This window comes from Dermochelys coriacea, chromosome 7 (genome assembly GCF_009764565.3).
Source record: "Dermochelys coriacea isolate rDerCor1 chromosome 7, rDerCor1.pri.v4, whole genome shotgun sequence".
Taxonomy (NCBI): Eukaryota; Metazoa; Chordata; order Testudines; family Dermochelyidae; genus Dermochelys; species Dermochelys coriacea.
In genome coordinates this window covers 47,707,494-47,716,963 of record NC_050074.1, presented here as the reverse complement: position 1 = coordinate 47,716,963, position 9,470 = coordinate 47,707,494, and the positions used below count along the sequence as shown (strand labels likewise).

The 9,470-nt window shown below is 46.7% G+C and overlaps 1 long non-coding RNA gene across 1 annotated transcript; it reads left to right on the top strand.

Moving 5' to 3' along the window:
• The first annotated feature begins 509 nt into the window (after positions 1-509).
• LOC122461026 lies at positions 510-8,805 on the top strand. The gene is made up of 4 exons (XR_006282706.1): positions 510-590; positions 1,441-1,681; positions 5,778-5,929; positions 7,902-8,805. It is a non-coding gene; the product is annotated as an uncharacterized LOC122461026 (long non-coding RNA).
• The last annotated feature ends 665 nt before the right edge of the window (positions 8,806-9,470 follow it).

The following is a 9,470-nucleotide window of genomic DNA, read 5'->3' as shown; positions in this document are numbered from 1 at the left end:
AAGTGCCTTGACGGCCAGACTACGATGCACTCCTGTCAACCTGCCATGCTTGAAGGAGGATGCTGCACTAATGTTTCCTAGTGGTCTCCAAGGGTGACCCTTATGAGGAGAATAAGCAACATGACCAGTGGGGGTTTAAAAATGATGATCCTGTTTCAGTGCAAATGCCCCTAGGAATCAGAGACGAGACGGAGAAAACAAGAAAATCTGTGACACAGGGAGAGGCAGAACTGTCTCCCAACAGGAAGCTTTCCAAAATCTTCCACTAGGTACCCTGGATCTTTAAAGGGCACCGTCAAGTACTTTAAGTCCTCATTGTTTGTAAGTCTTTCACAAGCTTGAAAATGCTGTCTCTCCCTACTGATTTTGTTCTTTCTGCTTTCACTGAGCAATCATTATTTCCCATGCTTTTAAATGATGCTGAAATTAGCTTGGTTATTTTTGTTTAACAACAACCTCAATGTATATGGTGCTTGTATCCTGCAAAAACAGCTTTGTTTGTTCTCCAGCATCAGTGGTATTGTCAGCAAAACTCCAGGAAGAGTGGCTGCTGTTAGTTAATTGTTGGCTACTTCGCAGCCAGCAAAGAGGTGGGTAATGGGGCCAGGTGCTTTTGTACGTCCTACGGAAATATCCTGTATTGCATTTCTAGATAGAACTTTCCTCATCATAAGTCAACAACATTACGTAGCTAAAATACGAGCTTTAAAAAGCTGTTAAAAGAACACTGTCACTATTTTCATTTTTTCTTCTTCTTAATAACAATTATTAATAATAGTAATATCTGGAAAACTTCCCCCTTCAGGTTTATAGTAGCAACTTCTGATTAAAATGTTTTTGATCAGAGAGATTGTTCCTTGTGATAGGGCCTTCAGTGGCCGGGCAGCCTAGATCATTGGTTAGGGGCTGTAGGGGGACTTGACCCCTCCTACTCCCTCAGGTCCTGGCCCAGAGTCCGGGGTCCCTCAAACCTCTAATCAGGGGAGATGGATGTTTCAGGACTTGTTGGTTTGAGCTGCTCCCTATACAAGTCCTTTAATTTGGTGCGTGGCTCTCCTAGTCCAGTTTTCCCACAGTTGGGGCTTGTCTGCAAGCTCCCCTTGTCAGGGGAAGACTTACTTTCCTCCAGTGGCTACATTGGCAGGCAGGTTGCCAGTTCCCTGCCTTCAGGCAGGCACACAGAATGCTCCTGCCTCTTCCCCAGTTAGCCTCTGACTGAGCCAGACTCCCTTCCTTTCTCCCCCACCCGCCCCCAGCTGAATCCACAGTTGTTCTTTAACCCCTGCTGTGTCCGGTTGCAGTCTCTCTGCTCCTTCACATTCCTCCATTACTCAGGTAGATTGGCTTGTTATTCTAGATTGTTAAAGACAGCTGGGGTTTGCACATGGATTTGTTTTTGTAGGAGCTCAATAACACTCTTGAGCTAGTTTGTTATTGCAGGGTCGTTAAAGTGTATCGTTCACCTCCCCATTCTCACTGACATCAATGGGAAGAGGCCATGGAAACTGAGGGTGCAAGATGGCCTCGAATTAAATGAATACTCCAGGGAGCAGAAAGGAGGAAGTAAGCCTCTTCCTTCATTTCTGCTGGCAGTAGCTGGCTACCTCACGCATAGCATGAAGGTGAAAGGGAACGGAGATGCCCTGCCCTCATCCAGGAGTCTGTCTCTCCCAACAGACTGGTGAGTAGGAGGATGGTAACTCCTCAGCCCTGCAGTTTCTGAACTCAGACTCAGGAGCCCAGGGGTTAATTCTATCCCCGCTGAGGCCCCACAGCTACTTTCCTTTGATGGAATCTGCATGCAGATTCTTCTGCAATGAGGAAGAGGGCAGGTTTTTCCCTTCCAGGCTTTCATTATGTTGCAGTTTTCATGATTTTCCAGGGCTGCTGGGTTCATGAAAATTAATGCAATTCTGCCAGACAGTTTCCTTCGCTTCTGATGTGCCCTGATGCATTATGAAACTGTTCAAGGGATTGAAATTTCCCTTCCGCTGAGTGCAGACCATCAGGGCTTGATTCACACTGTTTCAGGAGACTCCTTTCTGACACACCTGGTGCTGTGCTAAGTGACCCAGCTGAATAAATTGGAGGAGCCTTCTTGTGCTCAGGCCCTCTTTCTCAGCTGCCTCTTCCAGTTTGATGACATCAGCTCATTTGCTGGGAAATGTTGTCGGTTCAACAGGCAGATTTTGCAAAAAATGTCAATTCTGTAAAATTTCCAAAACATTTATCATCTTTCCTGTTCCTTTAATTCCTGAACAGTGAGAGGGAAACAGATTGTAGACAGGAAATATTTAGCAAGCTGGAATTTTTGCAGACATTAAGAATGGGTGTTGGTACTCCTGGTTAGCCAATTCACTAATGTGCAGGTTGCAGTCATGCAGAGTGTCCTACAGGAGGTGCTAGTGAGCTCAAGTTTGGCTTGTGGAAACTCTCATATTTTGACTTCACCCTACTTCTGGTGTCTATTGATTAGTGTAGAATTGTTCTGTATTTCAGTGCAAGCATTCTGTAGAGCCCTGTTAGTTTGTATCTCTTGGTTATGTAATGTCCATATCTTCTGGCAGGACTGGCACTCACTGAAAGCATAGGATTGATTTCTGAGTAATAATAAAAAAGAAGGAAGTTAAGAAGTTCTGAACTGATTCTGATCATGCACATTGGAAAGGCATAAAGATTTCACTAAGAATGCCAAGTGGACATATCTGAAAGAGGGAGACCAACTCAGGGGAGTCCCAAACCCAGTGTTCACATAGCATTGTTGAATGGAGAATGGGTTCTTTCTCCTGATGGTCATTTTTCTGGAGTCATCAGATGAGATAGGGTAACGTAGTTGCTCCTGATGTGTTTCCAATTGGCTCCCACAATAGCTCTAGAATCTATGGGATTTTTCAAAAATTTAAATGAACCAATAAATTTTCTTATCAGGTATTTTGCTTCAGGTGCCAGTCAGATATCTCCTATTCCAGAGATTCTCAACCTTTTCCATACAGGGATGCCCCCTTCCCATCTAGCCAGGATCTATTTGGGACGGAAATGGCAGGGTGATTGTGACTCGCTGATACCTTGTCACGTCTGCCAGGGTGAGGATCCCTGTCCTATTCTAAGGACAGAGAAAACTGACTAATTCCAGGCACCACTGTGTGGAAATGGTTCGTGCCAATGTAGCCTTTTTAATAGGAACCACTGCCTTTTTTACTGATGGGATGGGTGAACAGGAGGAAAGCAAGAAGACAAAGACAGTATTGATAGGGTAGCTGGGTAAGTGCCCATTGGGTGTTCTAGAATTCTTGCACGGACTGTTTGAACTGATCCATGCATCTAGAGCTTTGGACAGGTGTGTAAATTTAAACAAGTCCGTCTAGCAGGACATGGATGGACCATGAGATATATTCTCAGGCCCTTATGAAGTCACATCCGTAGGCTGTCGCACTGCAGCCTAAACATCAGCATGCTCCAACCACGTTTTATCATGACAATGAAACATTTGTATCCCGATGTGCCAGTGCACTACCATGATGTCAAATTTGTCCTTCCAGTGCAAGTCTACTCCCACAACCTTCCTTTCCCCCCATTTTTATTTCTGCAAGGGGGCTCTCCCTAACCCCACCCCACCCACAGACAGCACTGGGCTCTCCACTGCTTCACATTTCCTTCTGATGAAGAGCACCTGGCTCTGTGGCCCAAAAGAATCAAAGAGGCATTGTTAGGAAATAGTGCAAGGACTCATTCATTTCCAAAACTTTTTTTTTCTCTAGTCACTGTTGTTAATTGATTGTTGGTAGCCAGCAGGCTTTTGATCTGCTCTGCTGCCCCCATGGCAGGGGAAGGGAGAGAAGAAGAGTGAGGGTTTTAAATGTCATAAATCACACAGAGATGCATAAGAGTTTATAATGATCAATAAAACAAACAATTATCCTGTCATTATCCAATACACTGTCACGATGGCTTCAAGCACCAGCAAGAAAGATATAAATAATAACACCATTCGCGGGGAAAAAGGAAGAAAGTAGAAGCCTCGTCAGGTGGCTGTAGAATGCAGTGAAATGGGGTTCTGGGGTTGAGGTGTTCCTGCAATGTTTTTATTAGTTAACATTCCAGTAGCATCTACAGTTCCCAACTGAGATCAGAGCCCCCGATGTGCAAGGCACTGTACAAATGGTGAGGCAGTCCCCTTCCCTGAACAGCTTGCAATCTAAATACTCAAGAGTGACAAAGATTGGGAGGGAAAACAGAGGCACAGAGAGAGGAAATAACTTGCCCAAGGTCACCAGGAAGCGCCTTGAATAGAATCCAGGTCTCCTGACTCCTGGTCTACTACCCTAGTGACTAGATCACAGTGCCTACCTGCTGTAATGGTATTATAGGTGGCACAGGTAGTGACACATAATGAAGGTTGCCTCACACTTTCCATTGTACATGCATCCTGTGTGCTGAAGGAGGCAAGGGTTTTTGTGGAACAAATAGCATATGATCATGTAATTAAGGACTGTATCATAATGTACATGCACCAGGGGGGCTAAAACTGAGGTTGTGCGGGCAATCTTAATTCTGGCATTTCCTAACTTTTGAGTGCTTGACATTGCAACCGTAATGCTCTTTTAATGTAGATTTTTTGGCTGTAGCAGGATGTTTCCAAGGGGCAGAGAGGGTTGCGAGAGATCCGTCAGAGCTGAATTCGCCCCTCCCTTTCCCTCCCCTCCGCTCCAGAACTGCAAGAATAGGCCATTGGAAGAGATTCCAGTGTTGTTAATCAAGGACTAAACTCGGCATCTATTTGCACTGAACTTACAGCTCCAGCTCGGGATTTCCTTGGGATCAGCTTCAGAGGAAAGAATCCCTGTGTGTCTGTTGGCACACCGCCCCCTGATCCATTCTCCCTGCCCCCATTTAAATCAATGGGAAAACTCTTGCCTGCTCCTGCTGGAACAGACTCGGGCCCATCAGCGATGCTGGCCCCAGCACAAGGATATGAATGGAAAGAGCTGCCTTCATATGGGTGCCCCTGACTCTGCAGCACTTGGGAAGTGCTGACAGAATCGGCCAAGGGAGGACACTCCTGTGGGGGCAGGGAGCCCCCTCCCCACCCCCATCAATCCCTTGAGGTCTGTGCAGATCTCAGGGGGTCCACTGGAGATAGGAGGCCTGGCGGTTAGATAGCCTGGGCCTCTTCCTCTGCCCCAGCTCCAAGGGACCCCACTTCACCTGCCTATGGAGGCCCCCCAAGTCCATTCAAGGGGGATTCCCCAGCGGGGCAGAGGCTTCCACAGAAACATTAATGGAGCAGGAGGCAGCTTTACAGCTGGTGGCCAGAAAGCACAGCAACGCACCCCTGCTCCTACACCTGCTGGAGCCAACGCAGCAGCTTTGTGGTGGCTCTATTACCATTCTTGCAGCATAGGGGAGGCATCCCTCCCCATCTATCCTTTTAGCCTAAGCTTACCCCCTTCTGTGAGTGGGTATGCAAATCCCACACGGGACAACAAAGGGTTAAGGAGCTGCTCTGGGCTCAAGTAGCTCCGCCCTGCCACACCTTTGGGGTATGCCCAGGCTGGAGGAGGTGTTAAAAGGGGAGCGGAGGAGCTTACCTGTGAGCAGACCAGAGGAAAGGGCAGACTGAGGCAGGAGCCTTCCCGATAACCTTGGCCTGAAGGCTCCTCCTTGAGGGAAGGGAGGGCCTGATCCTGATCCTGATCCTGTCTGAGAGGGAATCATTTCTCCCTCTCTCTTACTGACTCAGTTTATTTGCATTAATTCCCTTTGCTTTCTGTTCCTAGACTACCCTGGAGGGGGAGAGACTTGGAATTGACCTGGAGGGCCAGGTCACAGGAAGAGGCAGGCTACTGCAGAGGCAGAGCAGCTGTCAGCAGGAGACAACCAGTGGGGAGAGACCTGCTATGCCATGCCCAACCACAAGGAGGTGCTAGCAGTGAGTCAATCCATTCACACCTCTAATGTCTCATGGGGGTGCCAAGGTAAAATAATTGACAAACAGCCTGCATGCATCCTCACTGTTCCCCTGAGTTCCCTGGAAATGTGCCAGCAAAGTGGTGGGCCTGAGAGGCCAGCAGGGAAAAGGTTAATGCAGTCGAAGGCTGGGGAGAAAAAGCACTGAACTTTTCATGGGTATTTATCTGTTTTATTTTTTTAAATGTGAGTGCTTAAATGATATATTTATAACAGCTGGAGGAGCTTTATAGTGCTGTGAACTGCAGCCTTTTACAGCCTTATAACCTGTTTTGGGCGTGTGGGGAGAGGAATGGTGCTATGAAACAAAGATAATGATGTCACTTTATTAGTGCCTTTGCCATTTGTGTGCCAGGTTGCAAGGAAGTGGCATGATGTTTGTGATGGACATTTTGGGTGCTTGCCTTTGAAATGTGCAGTGAGAGCCACATGGGCATCTAGCTGGGTGCCCCAGGCTCTTGTCTCCCTGGTTTATCAATGTGGATGTATCTTTTTATATCACAAACTAAACTCAAATAAGTGCACCATTTGCTTGTTCTTGGATCTGCCATGACAGCGGAGCAGAAGTGCCTTGATGGCTGAGTTTCTCACAGTCAGCTTTGTGCTCATGCTGGCTGCATTGCAGGTTGGCCAGCTCCTAACTCTCCTGAACATGAAAATTCACTGTCTGGACTTTCCCAAATCCCAGGTTGTTTAGAACCACCCCGGCCTTCTGGTGAACAAGGGTTAACATTAGCTCAGCTTCTCCCCTTCTTGACCCTGGGTTTGCTGGACACTTAGGTCACTGCACTAGCAGCTGCACAAGCTGCTTCCTTCAGGGATCCCAGGCCAAACAGCTCCCCAACTGCTTCCTCCAGCCCTCCTTAGAAGGGCCAAGGATCTCCCCTAACCCAGTTGTGCAAGAGGAAATCAGCCACTGGTGCCAGTCACCTCCTGGAAGTCTGGCTCCACACTCAGCCATCAGACTAGCTTGAGCCCCAAGTTGGGGAGTCTTTCTGTTAATGCCATTCTTATTACAGTAGCATGTAAAGGCGCCAGGCATTGTACACACATGTAGTAAGAGACAGCCCCTTCCCCACAGAGCTTACACTCTGAATAGAGAGTTCAGACAAATGCAGGATTATTATCCTGACATTACAGATGGGAAACTGAGGCACAGAGAAATTTGCCCAAGGTCATACACACAGTGTGTGGGAGAGCTGGGAGTTGAACCCAGACCTCCTAAGTCCCAATCCAATGCTACCCTTCCTCTGCTTGCTGCTTACAGCTGCTAATTTTGCTTTCTTGTTATAAACATAAAACCCTAAGGTTTATTTTCTCACGGCCTTTGACCAACGTAACACTTTAAAAATACAGTTTTATGAAGTTGGACGATTAGGGCTTGGCAACAGGCTATAGGGGAACTCTTCACTCATAGGTTGCTGGTTTGAATCCATCCCTAGTTGGTTGTGAGTGAAAGTTGGGGTGATCCACCTATTGATGGATCTCTCTGTTGCCAGAGGGAAGGGTGATCCATAAGGGGAAAGTCCAACAGTGACTGTTTCTTATGCAACACCAATTCTCCAGCTAAGGCTGAACCACTGCCCACTGAAGTCATTGGGAGTATTTCCACTGAGTTCAGTGGGTATTGGGTAAGGCTCTGAATGAGCTGTCTGTCTATCTTGGGTATGTATACAGCTCCCATCACCCTAGTTTCTGAGTATCTCACAATCTTAAGTGTGTTTATCCTCCAAAACACCCCCACAAGACAGGGTTGTTGTCCCCATTGTACAGATAGCCTTCCTGCTCCTCAGGTCCCCAAGAGACTTAGGCAAGGTCATACCAGTAATCTGTGGTAGAGTAGGGAATTGAACCGAGGTCTCCTAAGCCCTTATGTAGACCTCTAACCATCAGACCAACCTACCTGAGAGCTGAATTTCTGTCCCTTCTAACAGTTCCACCCAGTGCTGGGGAGTGGCTCAGAGGAACACAGCAAGTGGTCACAATTCCCCTTGCATTATGGGAGGAAAGGAATGAGGAGCTACAGGTCTGGCTGCCTCGGACATGTTCTCAGAAACATTCATAAGCAGAGGCCAAGGATTGAAGTGGTTCCCATATTTCCCCAGCTTTGCCTTCTCCATTACCACCATATCCAGACTGTGACACAAACATTTTTTGTTTAGGGAGTGTGGCAAGTGGCACACTTTTGTGTCTTAGGGGTCGGGTAGCTGGCATGACAGCCCTGACTGTCCGCAAGTTGCATTTGCCATTACTTGGCTGCTGTGGAGACATCAGTATTTATGAACCGTACATGTCAGGTGATGGACGAATATGATCCATTTGACACATTACTGCATAATTCTGCCTTTTTGCAGTGTAGGTGTGACTTGTTGCATACATTAAGTGGTAATTTTCCCATGACACTGATCTGACAGCTTTAGAAGTGTTCCAAAGAGCTGGTAACAACTTAAATAGTAAACAAGTCCAATGCTGGGCCAGACACACACCCCATTGGGACAGCCAGGCCAAGTAGCTTGCAAATTGAAAAAACAGACATTGCGGAAAACTGTTCCCACCAATACATTGTGCAAGGAGTTATGTCTAATACCACCTAATGTACTAGAACCAAATCTGCAGCCACAGCTATTAACATGTTGCACACCGTTGGCCTTGGAGTGACAGTGAGGATCAAGCTCTGGTCTGCTGTTCCAGAAACACAGGCCCCTGTGAACTGAAATAGAATTCCAAGTAAGTGCTTGCAGTATAGAGCCTATGACACACAGTTGAGCAATTTTGATTTTGTCCAGTAGAGGACAGTGTGGTGCACCAGCCAGTAGATTCTGATATCTTTCTCTGTAACATTAGTGATTGCTCATCCATTTCCCATTTTAGGCTTTCTTTTGTATACTGGGATAAAGCCTTGACTATTTGTGTGTAGTGTGGTTTAATTATTAGATTATGCTGTTTACTTGCAAAGGAAACATTTTGTTTTTGCAGTGGTTGCGCCTCCTATCAATGTAATCCCCTCAGATCTTGCAAGCTGAAACAGGGTTGGACTGGGTCAAACCCAGGGCTGGAGGTCTCTAAGAAAAACCCCAGGCACCAGACAATTGATGCTGATGACACAGTATTAGGTGCTCTTCCGAGTGAATCTGTATGGGGCGGCGGATGCCAAAGCTACTAGCTGTGTATGCTGCATTGGAGTAATGGCTGACTTTCAGATAAGAAGCAAAACAGCAGCTCTAATCCCTATGCTCATTTAGCAAGGAGGTCCTAGCCACATCCCAGTGTGGATATTGATACCCTGTCTGCTTAACTTCCTGCTTCAGTTTTAGTCAGATGCATTGTTCTTTTTTTATTGTGTGCCCTAACTTGTGGTGTAGCATTTCTGTGCGCTGCTAAACAGCTGTCATGTTCCACCCCAGAGTAGGCTGCATATCAGAGTTGGGCAAAGTAATTCTTGTGTATATATTGACTTTAAAAAGCTGTAAAAGTCTTTAGAGTGTGTCATGAGGTGCACAACT